Raw genomic sequence first — 19472 nt, forward strand, 5'->3', positions numbered from 1 at the left:
GTTAGGCTTTTCTCAACCAGTCCCTTTTGCTGCCATAACTAAGTTCTGAGTAAAGACCCCCACTCCCACCCCCCCCAAGACATGACTTAGGAGACATGGATGAACCAGTGGGCCCAGCTAACCGTCCCAGGTGAAGACCTCGGGTCTGGATGGGAAGCCACGTCAGCAGCCACCGCCTCAGGGCAGAGGGCCAGGACCCGCGCCGCTCCCGTCTGGGGTCGCCCGGCTGTGCCCGCAACATGTGGGCTGTAGGTTTTGTTTCTCCTCTGAAACTGGTCTTTCCCTGTTTCTAGAAAAAGATCAACACACCCTGAAAACTCATCTGCTGATCATCACAGGGGGTAAAAAAGAGACTCACAGGATTCTGAACTCCATTTTGCAAATGGCCAGAAAGATGTCAACTGAAATGAACGATGACTTCCAGTTAAGGGGACCGGACACGTTTCTCTGGCGAGCCCAGGTGGTTCCTCGGCGCTCTCAGGCGGTGATGGCCTGGGCTGAGAGCGCTGGGCTCCTCTCCTTCCTGCCCTGTCTCCCGAGGAAGATCGGGGTCCCACACCTCAGAGCACTGCCAGCATTGGCCTCTGAACAGATGACAAATGCCATCCAGGCCTCTCTTGGTGGCCCCTGCAGGGCAGGGAGGACTCTGAAAGGCCCCAGCCAAGCCCAGGCCTCCAGCAACATCCTCTCCTCTTGGCCCCAGACAGCAGAAGGGCAGCCGAGGGGAAGCAGAAATGAGCTGTTGGTTTTTCTGCCACTGCTTTGATTTTTTTGTTTTTCCAAGAAGAAAACACTCAGCCCCGATCCCGGGGGAAGCAGGGAGGACAGAAGTGAAGGCTAATTCTGAGCCTTCTGCCTCCCCCAAAGGAAGGGTGTGAACAGCGCAAAAGGGTCCAGCCTTCCAGCCTTCCAGCCTTCCAGCCTTCCTGGAACCGAGCATGGGGGCGGCCTTCCGCAGTGTGCAACTATGCTCCACTCACTTTATCTCTTCTTGGGGCCTCACAATAACCCTGGTGGGTGCGAGTGGAAAGGGGATGTTATCCCCATGTTACCAGTGAGGAAACTGACGCTTCAAGGTGGTAACTAACTTCTGAGAAAGAGATGACGTCCAGATCCTAAGGCAGGTCCTCTGATTCCAAATCTCCCGCCTCATCTACCACCTCCATGTCTGCCTCTGGACTGTGCCCCTTCCACACCCCTGTGCCCAGGCTCTGCAAGGCAGCATCCCAGAAAAGACCTAGCTTAGAGTGCATTCCCCATCAATTCCCCATCCCAGCTCTGCCACCATCCAGCTGTGTGGCCTTGGACACATCTGCGATCCCTCTGGGCCCCAGTTTCTTCATTTTGCAAGTAGTGACAGTAGTCCATTTCTTGCCCACCTCTATCAATTGGTGGGAGGATCAAATAAGGTACCTTACATGAAACAGCTTTGCAAGTTCTAGCATATTCCACTGATACGGGGGCTGATGAGTATTACCTTCATGAAGGGAGTGAGCAGAAAGGCTTCCTACATCAAATGACCTCCCTCTCCTCCCCTCCATTGGCAATCCGGCTTCTAGTGAGTCTTTTCTCTCATTGAAGGGCAGATCCACCTGGCAAGACACACACCTCTAACCATTATCAGTCATGTGCTCTGCAGAGTAAATGAGTTTATCAGCCACCTACGCTCAGGGGACAGCTACAGCAGAGGGTGTCCAGTGCCCACCTTGATAAAATCACATGATACATCACATAGGAGATGGTCAGGATGGTGTCTCCAAGCTTGGGGAGCTTTTTTTCAGTTCTGCAGTCTCAGGGTTCAAAAAAAGGGGCAAACTGAGAATAGGAAAGAGCTCTTCTCCTCCTCCATACCCCCACCCCGACCCACATACCCCACACAGAGGTGCCCAGGCCTCCGCCAGGGCAGGAAGTGTTCCTGGGGCCAGAGTCCTCCTCCTTGACCACTCAGTCCCCAACAAGGTCATCCTATGGGGTCAGGGCAGAGTGTGACCCCTCAGACCTGCCCTTCCACAGGGGGCCAGCTAGGAGCAAGGAGACCCAGCTCATGCCCCCACCTCCAGGTGCTCCCATTTGTGTCTTCCCTCTGCCCAGGGACACAAGCCAGTCCGACTCACCCCTGTACCCATTCTGGGCTGCACCCTTTTCTGCTGTCACTGTGGAGGGTGGCCCAAGCCAGCCAGAGTCAAGTGGCTGGGTTGGTCTCCCAGCTGGGTCACTCTCCTCACCCTTTTCTGTGCCCCCGTCTCACTTCCAGGAACCTCTCCTCATTTCCCAAAGTCCCCAGGGCGTTCCTGCAGCCCTGGCTCTGGTGGTCACAAGGGACTTAGTCATATGGAGGTCTTCATGGCTTCATGTGGGACCTCCCCAACATCAGCGCTCAGCCCAGAGGCCCAGGGTTCTAACGGTGGGATGCTAGGCATCTTGAAAGTGGGGGTGAGATGAAGTGACGAGAAAGCGGCCCTCCCACTCCCCTGAGGTCCACAAGCGTGGCCACCTGCACCTGTTGTAAAATCAGCCCAGCCCCGTGGCCCCAGGACCTGAGAACTGACTGCTTTGCAGCCTGTAAATTAAAACGTGGCTGAGCAAGAATGTGCCTGAAGGGCTGGGGGAGGGGAGCCCCAATTCCTTCAGATGGAGGGTGGAGGCGGGCACCTTGTCAGATGGCCCCTCACTGATTCACAGCTCATTCGCCCAGGTTTGCCCACCTAGACCCCACCCAGCCCCACCCAACTGAAAGAGGAAGAAATAAAAGACGGCAAGTGTGAGGAAACCATTTTATAGCTCTTTAATAACTGTTTTGCTAGGTTCTGTTTACTCTGTTCAAAGTATGTTATAAAAATATTCTGTAATTAAGGAAAGAAAAAAAACCCAGGAAAGTCCTTTTAAAAACAGGTTTGAGGTAAAGAACAGGTTGATCCTATCAACTTGGGGAAAACATGTCCTGCAGCAAAAGACATCTGTGAATGTCTGTCTGCACTCACTGGGAGAGGGGAGTGACTGGGACGCCAAGGGACACAAAGCCTCGGGTCTGGGGGCAGCTCTGTCCGGCACCTTCAGTGCTGTAGCAGGAAGACAGAGTTACTCACACCAAGATCAACAGAAGACACCCAGCTTCTCTCCCCGGGGTTTGATTCACAAGCACTTGGCCCCACGGCTCGTCCAGCCCTGCAGACGGAGCCTGGGTCAGTGACTCAAGCTGTCCTTTCAGCTTCTGCAGGTAAATCCTCCACTCTCTCCAAGATGTCTGGGACTCTAGGCAAGGAGGGGAGTGCTGACGTGAGCTTGTACTGGAGGAGCAGCAGCCTAGCCCTGTGGCAGGCTCTATTCCTATCCTCAACTCTCTCTCCTTCCTAAAAGAGGGGGGTGCATCCCTGCTTGTGGCTATGGGACTCACAGCGACTTCTATGTAAGGAACATCCTGCCCCACCCTCCAATGATATGGCCACCATGTGACGTGACTTGGCCAGCGGCACATGAGAGCAGACGATATGTGCCATGTCCAAGCAGACGCATTAAGAGCCAACCCCAGCTTCCACCAGCCCACTTACTCTTTTCCCTGCCCTGAGAAGGGCATGCCCCACACTGGGGGTGCTCCTGCAGTCAGGGTCCCCGTCTGAGAAGACATGTGGGGCAAAGCCTAGCCAACCACAGCCACCAAGTAACATGAATGCGAAATAAACTGCTGTTTTAATACTGAACCCAGGACCTCGTGCAAGCTAAGCATGTGCTCTACCACTGAGCTATACCCTCCCCCAAGGTCAGTTGATTTTATACTATGTGTTTTTACCACAATTTTTTAAAGAAAGAAATAGTTCCAACTCAATATATTTTGCCCATTAGTGTTCCACCTAGACCCATATGCAGAGGAGATAAGAAGTAAGGTGGGCTGGCACCAGTCAGCCCCCGAACACCCACTTCTCTTAAGTGTTGCTCCTTGCGGTATTCCTGTTTTCTCATTCTTTAGAATTTTTAGACCTATTACTTCTACAGTCCACGTTCTTCTGAGCGGGGAAAGACACTTCACCACCACCCAGCCTGCTGGGTTGGTGCTTAAGAGTGGTCCTTCCCATCTCATATGACTTTCTGACCTCAGACCCCAAGAAAATCCCCTAGAGTCTCTTTGCCACAGACACACAGAACTTAAGAGACTTGACATATACATTAATATGCTTGGTGTCATTCAGGACTTGGGTTGGCTGCATAGAACAGAAAACCCAAATAACAGTGGCTTAAACAAAATAGGGATCATTTTTCTCTCACATAATAAGAGCAAAGGTTGGAAATTCAAGGCAGTCTAGCATCCCCATGATATTGTCCAAGTCCCAGGCTCATTGCAGCTTTCTCTTCTGCTACATAGGGTGTGACTTTTACATGCATGATCACAAAATGGTTGCTGAAGTCACTACCATCACACCCGTCCTCCAGGCAGAGGGAGGATCAACGGCTCTTATGTGCACACTGGCTGAATGTCCCCCACTATTAAAGAGCTTTTGTGGAAGCCTGATCCAACTTCTGCTTCTATCTCATTGTCCAGCACTGCATTATGTGGCCACCCCTAGCTTCAAATGAGGCTGAAAACCGTAGTGTCTTAGCTGGGCCAACTGCCAACTCTCCAAGTAGTCCAGATCCTACACAGAAAGGAAGAAGAGAAGAAGGGAGAGCTGGTGAGGAATTAGCAACCCCAGCCACACATTCCTAATACCAGTGTTCCCTTTAGAGGTCCTGAGGCTGGTATATCATTGGTGTCCCCTTTCTGCCCCCTCAGATGATAAACTTCTTTGCAAACAGAGACAAAATGTTATTCATGTTTGGTACTGCCTCTTCCCCAACTACAACCTTCCGATCCTACCATCCCCACTCAAGAAATACAAATTTTTGAGAAGAAAATGACTTGCTATTAACTATATGTGCCTTGTGGCGCTTCCCATTACTTACTTGAATCACTATTCTATTGTCGTTTTATGTTTCCGAAGAGTATGTAGCAACTCCTTCACTCAGCTGTAAACTCCTAAGAGTCTGGAAGTAGCCAATCCAGTGACCTGCGGGTGTGCCAGGAGTGCCTTCAGGAACTGTGAGACTATAGGATCTGGGTTTCAGTGGTTATCAGTAACCACAACAATAGTAGCTTGATCTTTTTCTGATGCTTTAGAGTTTACACAAGCTCCTTCAGCCACGTTATCGCATAGGACTTTTAAATAACTCTTTTTAAAGTGAGTAGGGCTGTTGTTACTGTGCCTCTTTTCACAGATGATGAAATGGAGGCTAAGTGGAGGCACACGACTTGCCCAAGGGCACGCAGTGAGTGTTTAGTCTAGAACTTAAGTGGAGGTCTTTTGACTACAAGTCTGGCACTTTTCCATCAAACTTTAAGCCTTAATTCCCCCTTTGCAAAATTAAGAAATTAAATTGGGTGATTTCTAACGCACTGCTGTCCAACAGAAATAGAGCATGCCCCACAAATGCAATTTTACACTTTGTAGCATTTTTAAAAAGTAAAAGGAAATGACAAAATTAATTTTAATAATAAGATTTTATTTAACCCAAAATATTATAATTTCAATGTGAAATAATGATAAAAAATCATTAACTAGATATTTTACATTCCCTTTCTTTTTTTTTTTTTTTTTAGTCTTTGAAATTCAGTGTGTTTATTACACTTTCAGCACATCTCAGTTCAGACTAACCACATCTTAGTGGCCACCGTATTGGAAACTTCAGCTCTAATATTGAAAGGTAAATTTAAAATTAAGCTCTGAAATTTCATATTTCATTACCAATAGTTTTAGAAATTACATAAAATAATTATTTTCTATATAGTCTTGCAATAAAGAAGTGCCTCCAGCAACCATTCCCAGAAGTAAAAAAAAAAAAAGCTCTCTGCTTAGCCGTCACAAAGCACCACTGCCATCTGGTGGCAGTCTCATGAATTGCAAGCAAATTCCCTAAAACGAAATTGTTAATTCAAGCTCTAGGAATAAGTTTTTGAAATATGTTGTATCTGATTTACCACGGAAACCCCTAAAAATGCATATTGCTGGGCCCCACTGAGTCGGAATCTCCAGGACTGATCCCAAACACCACATACATACTAAAATTTGAGAATCGCTGATCTAAAGAACATGCCTATATAATGCAGCCACAGAAAATTCAGTGGCAGCAAATGTCAGAGAGGGGACTCATTTTTCCATCATGCTGCTCTTATATTTTGAAGACCACTGCTTTTTGTCTGTGGTCTACTGGGTTCTATGGAGTTGTGTTGTTGTGTTGTCTAAGTAGAAAAAAACAAGACCCTACTCACCCAACATACACAGAAAGTTGATAAGAACCTATAATCCAATCACTTCAAAAAGACTTAAGAAGAGAAGTTTATATCCCCCTACTTCCCTGCCATGAAACCCTGTTAACAGATAAATATAACTCAAGACCTCACACAAGCTAGCCTCTGCTGGACTCGGGCCTCTCCTCTTACCTCTGCCCTGCTCACACCCTGTGATCCAGCCCAAGGCCCTCCCCTGCCTCTGAGACTTTGCAATGCTGTTCCACCATCTGGAACAGCATTCCCCATCCCCTCGCCACAATGACAACTCATCCCTCAGGATGCAACCTGGGCATCACCTACTTGGGAAGCCCCCTGGGCCAGGTGCCCCCCACTTTTCCTCCCAAAGTTTCCTGTACAGTTATTGTCTGCAATGTCTGACTTCCCCACAGGACTGTCAGGTCCTAGAGGGTGAAGGTGTGTCTCTTTTCTCTGTATCTCCACAATGCAGCACAAAGCAGCATTTAAATATTTGCTGAGTAAATAAATGTTTTCTAAGGCAACAAGTAGTTAGTCTGATTTTTTTAAAAAATAATAACCATGATGCTAATGTGTCTGGAAGAGACTAACAAGATAGCCCTCCCTCAGTAAATGCATTTCAGGGGCACCTTTTAAAGGCATCACAATTTCATGTGACAGCTCTCATGGTGGCACTTGGGGCCTACGACTAACTGTGTCTGGGATGAAGGTGCAGGGGTGGGTGATTTGGACACCTATGAGGTAGTGAGACAGGGAGGGGCACAGGGAGAGGGCAGGAACAGAGTAATCTGGGAATGTCCTGACCGCCTCCCAGGAAGGGAGCCATTTCCCCAGAGGACAGAGGCCTGTCACGTCTCGCCCAGCTAATCTGACAGAAGCCAGCTGCAGCGCTGGCTGGGCCTGCCCCCGGGAAGGCGTGCTCAGACTGGGAACCACATGCCGCTGTTTGCCCCCAGGGACAGGGGCACAGAGGGAGGGTAATTGACTTGTCTCCCAAATTTATTTATTAATTCCTAGCTGCACATTTGATGTGGTTTCCAGGAGGCACGCCATTGAAATCTGCCCCTTCCCTTTGCCACCGCCCAACCCCGCACCCTCCCGCCTGAACCTTTAGGCTTGATGCGCGGTCCCCCAGGGAGGTGGGTGAAGCTCAAAACCAGCCACACAAGAAAGACTACAGCAGGCAGGGGGGCTGGAAAGTGTGCCTGCCATGCAGAGGGGCTCACGGCCCCCAGCTCAGGCTTGTGAGAGAATCTGAGGGGCCGGTGGGACAGCATGCTCAGGAGGCCTGTGTGGGACAAGGCAGGGTACCTATCAGGACAAATCTCACCTTTCTGCTTCAGCTTCCCAGCTATGAAAAGGTGAAAGCAGGGACTGCTGAGGGCCCTCATAAGGCTGTGCAAGAAGACCGAACATGATGAGGACAGGAAAGAGCTGTGACAAGTAAAAGGTGCGCATAACCGGCAGGAACTTACACGTGGTGGGCATCAGTGTTGATCTCCAAGTGCCAGGTTTAAGCTACTGAGATTTTTCTACCTTATGCTTTTCCAGTTTTCCATTTTTCCTACAATTAGTGTAAATGAGTTTTATAACCAGGGAAACACCAGAATAAACAAATGATGGGAAATTTGTGGATCAGAGATGGAGCATGTGCCTAAACTTGCATCCTTCAGGAGGTAAACCTTGTGGCTGAATCCCAACAAGCAGGGTGGTTACAGGGTAGAGGGAGAGAGGGGGTCCTCCCTCCACCTCTGCAGAGCCAGGAAGGAGCTCCCACTTGGAGCAAGAGTGGGAAGACCTCAGGGTCAAGGGTACGGTTGCTTTCTTAGGTGAATATAGACAAAGACCTCAGCCAGAGAGAATGGGAGTCAGGCCCCCACAATTCTCCACTGTTAATCCACCTTCAGCCCTTACAGGATCAGCAGAAGTGACCTCCATTTAGCTGGTGTGCTGGGAGCTATGTGGTTCCTAATTTCCCAGACCCTGTCCAAGGGAGGCTCCACTCCCTCCCAAGAAGAAGGAGGGAGTGATGGCCCAAGATGAGGGCAGTTGACTGCAGAGGTCAGGCAGCCTTGGTGTTCTTCACACACAACCACCCTGGCCCTAGGCGTGTGTGTGTGTGTGCGCGCGCGTGCACAGCCTGAGCAGGCTTATGAGCTGAGAATGCAGGCTGGGCCCAGCACACCCTGATCCCAAGGTGGCAGGAATGGCTGCACCAGAGCACACATGCCTGTCCAAGGCCCCAGACCAGCTGCCCTGGCCCCTCACCACAGCCCGTGGCTTCCCCTCTCATTCCCATCGACCCTCTGAAGAAGGAGTTAATGAGGAAGAAAACGTTCAAAGGTCTCAATGTGGGCAGCAAGCCAGGGGCCTGGCAATCCTCAAACTGACAAGTCATAGATGCACACGCCGAGGTGCCTGCCCTTGGAGATTCCCGGGGAACTGGCCCAAATCCCGTCGATCATACTTGCCCCCCACAGCTTTGCCTCCTGGCACTGGCTTCTGCTAAACAGTTCAGTGGGCAGATGGCATCCATGCCCCACATTCTCAGCCTCACTTCCACATGGACAGGCTCAAACCCCAAGATCCGCCCTTCTCTTTACTCCCCCACTAAAAAATCACTCGCACGAGGCACGTGTGTAGAGCAGACCCCACTGAGGGCCCGGGTGATGGAGGGCTTAATGGCCCCTTAGGTTCTGTCATCTGCCACCGTTCAAGGCCTCCCAGTTCCATTGCAAAGGCCCACTCTCCTGCTCGCCGAAACCCTGGGCTGGGCCCCCTCCTCCGGCCCGGCCCCTCAGCTCCACGGAAACATTAGCAGAAGCTCTAAAGCCTGGGAGTTTTTTTCTCCCTCCTTCCCCTGCCTCCTCTCACACACTGACACCCACAGAGACTCCTGGAAAGGAAGGATTCCAATCCCCTTCCAATCCCAGGACATTCCTGGACCCAGACCAAGGAATCCTTTTCGCTTTGCATTCCCCTCAGGTGCAAGATGTTAGGGAAGCCAAAGGAACTCAGTAGGCAAGACAAATCATACTTCAATGCAATACTTTTTAAAAACCAAACTACTGCGAAATATCCATGATGGATGAATGAAATATCAAATTTTCCCAGTCAAGACAGGCTCGGTATGACTGATTTCCCCTTTCGCCCCCGGCTCCAACATGGCGGAGCCCAGCACGGCGCTGACCGACGTCAGGATGAGACGACCGCAAACAGGAAGGCAGCCCTCAAAAGTGCCAGGAGGATGAAGTAACACGCAACTCAGAGTGGATTTAAGGAGACTCGGCAACCGGCCAGATGATGAGTTTTGCAGAGTCCTGAGCAGTCTGTGCGGCGGCGCCCATGAAGGCAAGGAGCTCAGGTTCCTCCATCAGCCCCCAGTGCGGCTAGAACCCGAAAGAGCCAAGTGGCAGGCCGAGGGCCGTGCGCTCTGTCCTCCGTGCGCACCTGGGGAGGGAGAGGAGCAGAGGTGGGGGGGGGCAGGAATGAGGCTGAGGAAGGGGGCGGGCAGGGAGAGAACGCCTCCCACCCTCCTCTCCTCCCTGCAGCAACCCCGCGCCTGCTCGGGCCTGCCTGCATTAATAACTCAGGCTGGGCTGGGCCTGATAAGACACTAAGTGCTTCTGTCAAACGCCAGCGTCACCTCCATTTCCCTCGGGCCCACCAGGATGCCTCTGGGAAAGAACACCTGGCTCTGGAGACCCCCTTTGGGCCCAGGGTCTGGGCAGGCCATCAGCCCAGGGGACCCTGGCCTAGGAGCACCCCCAGTCTGGCCCATGAGGTAGGCAGGCACCCAGGAGCACAGGAGCCCGGCTCCCGGTCTGCGTGATTCAGCCAGCGGGCCTCGGGCTCCCCCACACACAGGGATCGTGCCTGCCAGAGAGGTTCACTTTTCCCAGCTCGAAAAATTCCGACCAGCTCGTGACTCTGCCTCTTGAAGACTGAAATCATCTTCATCTCCAGAAGAGAAGCCTGTGTCGGCTCGGCTAGACCAGAGAAGAGAGAGGACTCCTGCCCCCCCGTCACTCCAGGACCTTCCCAAGGAGCTGCTGTCACCTCCAGGCCAGGGCCAGCTTCCAGGATGTTCTCACTGCTTTACCTCATAATTACAGGAAGCACTGGGCTCAGAATGGGTGAAAGAGGCTGTAGTTTCAGCCCGCAGAGGCCGGGGAACAGTGGGGAGGGAAAGGGTGGAGTCATGGCCCCAGCCCAACCATGCACCATCAAGTCTGCACTGGGTGGATGTGGGGGGTGGAGGGTAGGGACAGCAGAGCCAGTGTCCACCCACTGAGGAGGCCAGGCAGCCCTACCCCAGCTGATGTGTGCCTCTGGTGAGGACAGCTTCAGCTGCTGTTTCTGGAGTTCTTTCTGCCTCCGGGAACTGTGCTGTGCCTACATTCACACTTATTCACTCAACAAACATAGGCACCCACTACATGCCAGGCTAGACTGTGTGCACACTCATGCTAGGTTACACACACACAGATCTGGGCTGGGCAGTGTCCCACACCCTCCACAAGGACTGGAGAGAGCTCATGCTCATGTCCACCCCCAGCCTGGGCCACAATGGCATTCACATGCTCATCTCCACTGGCCATGTTCATGCCCAGGGGCTCCCCTGGTCTCCTGCCTCTGCACCCTGGGGTGACACCTGCCACCAGCGACAGATGCCACTTTCTGGTATTGGTGGATGAGACACCCAGAGGCCTTATGTAGGGGTCACGGTCACAATGGGCAGGGTGGTGAAGGAGGGGCTGGGGCCTGGGGCTGGGTTGGGGCTTGGCCTCTGTCTCCCAGGCCCATTTGGCTCTGCCGGCCTGTGGGGGAAGAGCTGTCCCAGGTCGACACAGGAGAATCCAAACACAGAAACAAGACGTGAAGGGTGTTCAAGAGTCACAAACCATGAAGTGGATTCAGTTCTGCCACCTCTGACTCCACTCATAGCCCCAGGCTTCTTCACCCCAAACATCCCTGCCTCCATCCCCACCCACCATGTGACCTGATCATCTGGCCGGCCAGTCTCTCTTCCTAAAACCTCCACTTTTAGCAGGTCACTCCCCGCTCAAGAATCTTCAATAGCTCCCCACTGCCTAAGGATGAACTCTGGCTGGCATCCAAAGCCCTCTCAGTAGACAGGAGCTAACTTTCCTGCTCTGACTCCCTCTTCTCTCTTCCCAAACTCCCTCTGGACAAGTGTCAGGAATTTACTCCATTAAGGCCTTGCACTTTTCCATCTCTGCATCTTTTGTAAATGCTTCCCCTCCTCCTGGAATGTCCTCTCTCCCTCCAAATCCTCCCCACCTTTCACAGCCCAGTTAAACCCCTACCCAAGAAGTCTTCCCCGATGACCATGGTCTCTAAGGATCGTCCTCTCTGTACCATATGCTACCCTACCAAGCACTGCAGGCCACTCTCACCCTTCACCCACTCCAGCCACACAAGTATGTGTGACTGTCTGTCCCTGCAGTGATGTGTCCCTGGCCAACCAAGCTCTCTTCTCCAAAGGCAGCCACCACAGCCGGTGCTCTGCACCCTCAGGCCATGGCCTGCTCTGCTGGGTGGGAACCCGCACACATTCCTTCGGAATTAACTGAGGTCTTGCTGGCTCCAGGCTCCACAGTATGACATTGATCCTGTTTGCTATTAGCTTTTTTTTGCCCTCCCCAGGCAGTGAGGCCCACTGGGTTCCAAAGGAAAGTTTTCTGGTCTCGGGGGGCAGAGATCTCAACCGCCACAAGGGAGGGTGAAGGGTCACATCTGGGGCCATTTGGAAACCTGAGTCAAGACCTAAGACGCTGCCCTCAGCCGCCTAATGCCTCATGCACATCCTGCCCTACATCTGGAGAGCACACATGTGTGAAAACACAAACACAGAGGTGTGAACACACATGTGCACAGGCACAAACATGCAGGTCAACACACATGCTCAGGCATAAACACACAAACACAAACACACAAACATATGGGAGCAAGCACACGCATGCATGTGAGCAAGAACACACATGTGCACAGGCACAAACATGCATACGGTCCCAGACACAGGCATGTATGTCGACACATCCCCCGCACAAGCATGCATGTGTGTACACATACGCAGAGACAGGAGTACACACGTAAACAGAGAGACGTGCACACACAAACACCCCGCTATCACCTTGACTACCCAGATGTGGGCTGGGTGGCCCAGCCACCTCTGAAGGGACTGAATCTCTGGAAAAATGCACCGCTCCCCCAGCCTGAGCAGCCTCAGGAAGGCGCAAAAACCCGACTTGCAGTGTGGCCAGATCGTTTTCCACAGCTTACCTTCAAACAACCTCAGCCCCAAGAGATACCACACTTTTCAGCAAAGACTAAATAAAAGCATCCCAATCACCCTGCCCCCATAGGGAACAGACCAGGAAGAGGGGGGAAGGAGTGGAGAGGCCAGGCTACCACACATCTCTAGGCTTCTGGAACACGGTGGCCACAGCTGCCCACATCTGCTAGTTGGACTGCAACAGGGGAAAGGCCTCAACTTAAAGCAACAAAGATTTATTCTTTTCCAGGTCTGGAGGTCGGAAGTCCAAAATGCATTTCACTTGGCTAAAATCAAGGTGTTATCATGAATGTGCTCCTCTGGGAGGTCTCAGGGAGAACCTGTCCCATTGCTTCCTCCAGTTTCCAGAAGCTGCTGCCTGCCACCCCTTGATTCGAAGTCCCCTTCCTCCATCTTCCAAGTCAGCAATGGTGGGTTGGATCCTCATACGGAATCACTCGACTCTGAGTCTCCTGCCCCCTCTTCCACTGATGAAAACCCTGTGATCATACCGGGCCCACCTGGATAATCAGAATAATCCCCCATCTCAAGGTCCTTAACTTAAATCGTGTCTGCAATGTAACATATTCACAGGTTCTGGGAAGAACATAGACATCTTTGGGGCCCATTACTCTGCCTACCATAGTCTTTATAGCAAAGCAACCATATAATATAATTTTTAATATACTTTTATAGAGGAAAGGGTCCACAAAGGCAGAGGCACGCAGGCTCATGGAAGTCAGTGTGTGACTTTGGAGGCTCTGGGTGCCATGGCTGTCAAGGGCCAGCGTCTGAACTAACATGGGGGCTAGATCCTTGCCTCTCTCCTTCTCAAAGGTCTAAAACGTAACCCCCTTAGGACAGGCTGTCCCCAGCAGGCCCCTGAACCTTACTCCCCCTCCCAAAGCTGGCACAACCACATCTAACCTCACATCCACGTGGCCAAACCCATCCAGGAGGCCACTGGGCAAAGCAAGAGTGGTCAGGGCAGAGAGGAGGGTGGGCCTCAAGCCAGGGTCAACAGAGGGGCTCGGCTGGGGCCATCGGCTGTGCCAGTGTCTCCTCTTTGTGCTAGAGAAGGACTTGCCAGCACATTCCCAGCAAAGACTATGTCCATGAGGAGCACACAACTCCTTCCATCCATGTTCAAATTAGCCCGCCCAGCTGCACTCAGCTGGTTGCAATTGCAGCCCCGTTGGGCTGGGGCTTCACTTTCAACATTGATTTACAGGAAACACAAGGCTGCCTGAAATCCACTCAAATTCCTCCTCTGTGAAGCAATGGCCCTGGGAGGGAGGGAGGGGCTCTGGTACCCTAACGTGGGGTGGGGGAGATGGAAGGTGGGGAGCATCCACAGAACTGGAGCTCTCTGCACAAGGAAGTGCCCCAGTGAACACAGCCACCCCTCAGGGGGCTGGGAGGAGGCCTCCTTGGAGAAATGAGGTAGTCACATAGTGAATTCTACATAGCATAGAAAATAAGTGAGCCAGAGTCACACATGTCCGCCTGCTGGAATCCCATAAACATACTGAGAGGCAAAAGAGTAATTGCACAAGAACACATATTAGAATGACATTATTTATACAGAGTTTCAGAGCATGCAAAACAACGCTGGGAATACTCTAAGAAAATGTGCATCTGTAGTAAAAGGTTAAAGAAATTTGTGAGATTGAGGAATGCCAAATACCAGATAGTAGTTACTTCTTGGGGAAGAGAGGGTGCAGGGGAAGGGAGGTGTGTCTGGGAGATGCTCACGGAGGCCTTCAAATGGATTTGTAATTTTATTTCTGAAACTGGTTTGTGGCTACATGAGTATTCATTATACCACTATTCGTTCTGGTATTTTCAAGAGAATGAGGCCTGAAGAGGGGTGAAGGATGAAAGAAAATTTTCCACCTAAGGGGGAGGGCATAGGCCAGTGGTAGAGCACATGCTTAGCATGCATTAGGTCCTGGGATCAATCCCCAGTACTGCCATTAAAAATAAGTAAATAAACCTAATTACTGGCCCCCTCCAAAAAAAACCCAAACAATTTCCAGCTTCACATCCAGTATTCCCCAGGTCTAAAGTCCCCAAGGACCTTTCTGGATAACTCAGTGACTTTTGGAGCAACACCCACAGGGAGGGAAAATACAGCCACGGTCAAACCTGGATCCATCATCTCACTCCTGTATCCACCAGGGATGAGGGTGGGAGGGGGCCCTTCTCACTCAGAAGAGACCTCTGGCTGCCCAGAGGGGAGTTTGGGCACTCAGTGGGGGTGACTGCAAGCAACTGTGAAGTACCCACTGTGCTCAAGGCTGGGGTGAGGAAATGCACCCCGGGACTCCTGCCTGAGGTCCCAAAGCCCCACCATCACCCTATAAACCGACTCTCCCAGATGGCCCAACCCTCACACCCCTGGACATTCCCCTCCCTCCACACAGGCCTCGTAGGAAAAGCAGGAGCCCATATAGCTTCTCAGGCCCAGAACAGAGGCCTGCACCATAGCTGTGGCCTCAAACCCCAAGGCCAGCAGAGGGCCTGGGATCCAGCCATCTCCTACTCCTGCTCCTCCAAGAACTAGGAGACTGGGCCTGGGCCTGCTCCCTTCCTGCCTCCAGCAGCAGACCTGGTGGCTCACTGTGGCCTTGCTGAAGTCAGGGGTGAAGCAACAGTTCCACCCTTACCCTAAAGGTGAGTCAAATGGAGCTAAGGCAGCAGCTGGCAGAAGAATCATTGTCAGAGAACATGGAGGCTGGTTGGAGGTTACAGATCAACTGGACAGACCTATCCACAGAGAAGGGACTAATACCCAGGAGGTGACATCATTGCCCAAGGTCACATGCTAATAAAGTGCAGATGCAGACCCGAGTTCTTTCCCCATCACTAGATGATCCCAGAAGCCTCAGTGACCCTGGGACCAACATGAGTGTCCCTCCCAAGCTTGGTGGTCGCTGCTAGGTTGTCCCTGGGGACCTAGGCTGAGTCCAAGAACACCTTCTGGGGACAGGGCTCTGGGCCCTGATTCCTCCTCCCCCTGGAGGCTACACATGGGGTGAAGCAGAAGCCACACTCGCAATGCCACATCTCAGGCCAAAAGCCTCCCTTCCCCTTCCTTCCAACCTAGGAAAATGGGGTAAAATCCAGAGATGTCTGGGTCTTCCCCCCAAGCCCAGTGATTCTCCAGTATTCCTTCTCGCTGAGGGAGGCTCCACTTCCCCCCCTCTTTGCACAAACCAGAAATCTGGAAGCCATCCTTGATATCTGTCACTTCCGTGGATAAGGTGCCCTGATCCAGAAAAGCCACTGCTCCAGACTCCCCAGAGGGGCCTTCCACAGGAAGAACAGAGGTCTGTGTCCCTTCCTGTAGACAAAGGAAACCTGTGCTACCCCAGGACAGTGTGGGTTAAAACATCCAGCTCTCAGGAAATGGGCTGTGTCAGCTTTTAGCGAGGGGCATGAGCCTGTAAGGCACCTGATGCAAGGATTCCTCAATTAGTTCCAGGCCGAGGACCTGGACATTGCAGTGAGCATCCCCGAACATCCAGAAGTAAGAGCCACCACATTTCACAGCAGCAGAGGGGCCAATGAGCCACAACCGGCCAGCAGACATGTACTGCCTGGCCTACACCATGTTTCAAGTTGGAATTTGTTGCCAGTACATCACATTAGGAAAGCCCAGATCTGAACGTAGAACTGGCTTCCCAGGGCTGGCATTTCGAAACCACAACCCCTTTGTGCTGCAAGGCAGGTCAGCCCTGTGGACGGAGCATGTGCTCTACAGGAGCCTCTGTGCCCACCACTCCCCACTGCTCCCAAGCCTGGGGCCCAGTGTCTTTCCTGGGTCCTGTCCCTTCTCTCCTTACTTTACCTCCTGGGTCCCTTTGGGCAGTGGGGTTTGTGAACCCTCACTTTAGGACCTGAGAACAAGTTTGCTGGTGGGAAAATATGGCTCCATGATGCATATATTCAGTGGGACAGCCCTTTCCCTGGCCTGCAGCAGCCAAGGTGGGAAGTGAGCCTGCCAGTTAGGGAAGACAGCCTGGGTGGGGGGCAACCAAACCCAAAGGCTACAGCAAGACAGGATAGCTTTGCCGTTCAGCCTACAGTCAAGCAGGGAGGAGAGGCTGGTGAGCCCCGCAGCCAGACAGCTGTGCCAGTTAGAGTTGGGAAGGTGATGGATGGCTGAACCTGCTGAGGGCTGGGAGCTGGCGTTTTTCTTCTAAGATTCTAAAGTAAGCCTCTTTCCAGAGTACAAGTTCATCCCAGGTCTTTCTGCCCTGACTCCCAGACTCGAAGCTCCCCACTCCTCTCTGGTCATGGGCCCACTGGACAGGGAGGGAAGGGCCGGGACTTACAATCCACGGGAGCCCTGAGCCTGCCCCAAAGATTTCCAAGACAAAGGTGGCAGGAGGTTCACTCACCACGGAGGGACGGCCACCTGCCTAGGTGCAAATTCAACAGCAAGAAGGAGTTTAAAATCCCAGGGTGACCGGAAGGAGGACAAAAGTGGAAGCAGGAGGAAGGGATGCATTCTAGGGGGCAGGGGCCAAAGACACACGCACTCCCAGGGCACTGAAGGAAGGGACGCTCCATGGAGACCTTTAGATCTAAAGGGCAAATCCCGACTTTTCAAATGCCTCCCCCACTCCCACCCCCAAGTCTGTCCAGTTTGAATTCCTGTACTGGAAACCAGAGGGCAGGGTTGACTGGCATCCCTCAGCTCCTCGCCTTCCTCCCACATGCTCACACGATCCCCAAAAGGATGAGCAGGCCCTGAGGTCAAATTCACTCAGGTCACAGGGAAACAAAGGGATGACCATGAAAGTCACCTGGCCAGAGAAACCGTGAGACAAATGGATGGCTTCCTCCTGGTCAGGTTATGGGTGCCAGACACAATCACCATCGGAACAGCCCAGGCCCATAAAAACAAGCTTTCAGGCAAAGCACAATTGTCTATTTCTCTATGTTTACGCAAACAGTGACGGACTTCTGATTCTGCCGGCACCAAAGATTTAATGAAATCTTATTGGAGGAAAACTCAGGGTGGGGGGAAGCTCCACACTGTTAATTTAATATTTTCCTGCAGATTGAGACTAGGCAGCCAAGATTTGGTCTGAGCTGTGAGAAGACATTTGTTTCAGGTAATGAGTGTGAAGGTCCCTCAGGCACATGGTTTTGGAACCACGTCCTAATATGCCATTACCTCTGCCGTGTCACTTAGGTGTGACATGAAAGACGCCTGCCATCAGGGCCACCCCTCCCTGCCAGGTGGCCATGGGCATCCAGGAGCTATCCCAGCAGTGGGAGGGGGTCTACATGGAGACTTCTGGATTCTCCTACTCAACCCAGATTGGCTCACTGACTGGCCAGAGTCAGTGGCAATCAGAGTAAGACTGAGAACCACAGAGACCTCCAGGCCTTTCCCCAGCCCAAGTCAGCGCCTCTTTTTCCTGCTGGCAGACCCCAAACACTCAGCCTGACTCCTAACCCCCACCCTGGTGCGGGCATACCCCTCTCACCCTCGTTGTTTTGTTCCTTTTCCCAGAAATCAGTTTGTGCAGCAGGAAATGACTTCTCAGGCTTCCTCCTTTCTCACAGAACCCCCCAAACAAGCCCACAGAGCATCCTTTTCACTCGAAAGGCTTACCGCCAATCCTGAGGGAAAACAGAGTGGGGATGATAAAATTAACAACCGCAGGGAAGGCACTGGTGCCTGGGCAACCTTCCTCTGGGGTTTTATAGTGACAGTCCTTGGCCGGCCAGTGTTAATGCTCTTTTTGCCCTGAAGCCAATCATCCTCCCTTTCAACCTTCACCCTCCTCCCCTCCTTCCTCAAACCTCCTCCAGGCATTTTAACTGCCAACAACTTACTTTCCCAACTTTGATTTATCTCCACCAGAGGGAATGCAAAGTTAGATCCAGCCCCACCCCCAATACCTTTTAAAAAAAGGAACCCAAACACACCCAGGCAAAAGTCTGACTGAGAGGTAAACAAACTCACTCAATTCCAGACAGACAGAGGCCCAAAGACACACATCCGTACACTCGGAGACAAAGCAAGGGCTCATGCCACCCCCCAACTCCCTCACACGCAGGACAGACCCACAGACACCAGAAGCCTGCCCTGCGCTGCAAGCCATTTGGAATATCTTTTGAGGAAAAACACTCGGCTCCAAAGAAGGCTCCTGACAGGGCCGTGGTTTTTTTCTTTTTTTTTTTCTTCCAGAGTGGCTGGATAAATTGCTTTTGTGCGAAAATAAACACAAGTGAACTGCATTAGCTGAGCGAGTGACACATTAGTTTCAGATGCGGGGCCTGTCAGAACATTGAGGAAACAGCTTTTATTGGGGAAGAGCTCAGAGACTCATAAATAACCGGTTGGCAACCTCACATAAACATTTGTGCGTTCACATAAACACCGCCTACCACAAACGCTGGCCTGGCTGCCAGCAGGGCCTGGAAGAGCCCCCTCCCCCGTCCTCAGAGCAAAACCGGGCAGAGAGGTGGGGGAAGGGTCACAGGCGCCTTTTCTCCCATAGTCCCAACTCCTTGGACTCTCGCTAACACCCTGTTGGGAGGAGGGAAGGATCCAAGCTCTACCCTAAACGTCTGCCAGAGAATGAGGGTCGAGGCCCAGCCACGACAGGACAGCAGGTCAGCCTTCCTCCCTCTACACAGAAGAGGACAGAATCGGGGGGAGGCGCTTGCACTGGGGGGTGGCATTATTAAATAAAGCCAAGAAAGAAATTTAAAATGAAAATGCCTTAGAAACACCTGCTAGATAAACTCCAGTGGGTCCCTTCGGAATCATGGAGAAAGTGGAATGAGGGCAGTGCCACCCTCACTCCAAGGACAAAGGCCACAGAAAGTGGCACCAGCCCTGTCCATTCCTCC

The 19472-nt window shown here is 52.1% G+C and overlaps 2 long non-coding RNA genes across 2 annotated transcripts in view; both read right to left on the reverse strand.

Annotated features, from left to right (window-relative positions):
* LOC116283524 (uncharacterized) overlaps positions 1–19472 on the reverse strand; it is a 191029-nt gene that overhangs the window by 144697 nt on the left and 26860 nt on the right. The window lies entirely within an intron of this gene.
* LOC116283522 (uncharacterized) lies at positions 9333–10443 on the reverse strand. The gene is made up of 2 exons (XR_012059079.1): positions 10161–10443; positions 9333–9745 (listed from the first exon to the last, which is right to left on the reverse strand). It is a non-coding gene; the product is annotated as an uncharacterized lncRNA (long non-coding RNA).

The sequence above is a fragment of the Vicugna pacos genome, chromosome 15 (assembly GCF_048564905.1).
Source record: "Vicugna pacos chromosome 15, VicPac4, whole genome shotgun sequence".
NCBI lineage: Eukaryota > Metazoa > Chordata > Mammalia > Artiodactyla > Camelidae > Vicugna > Vicugna pacos.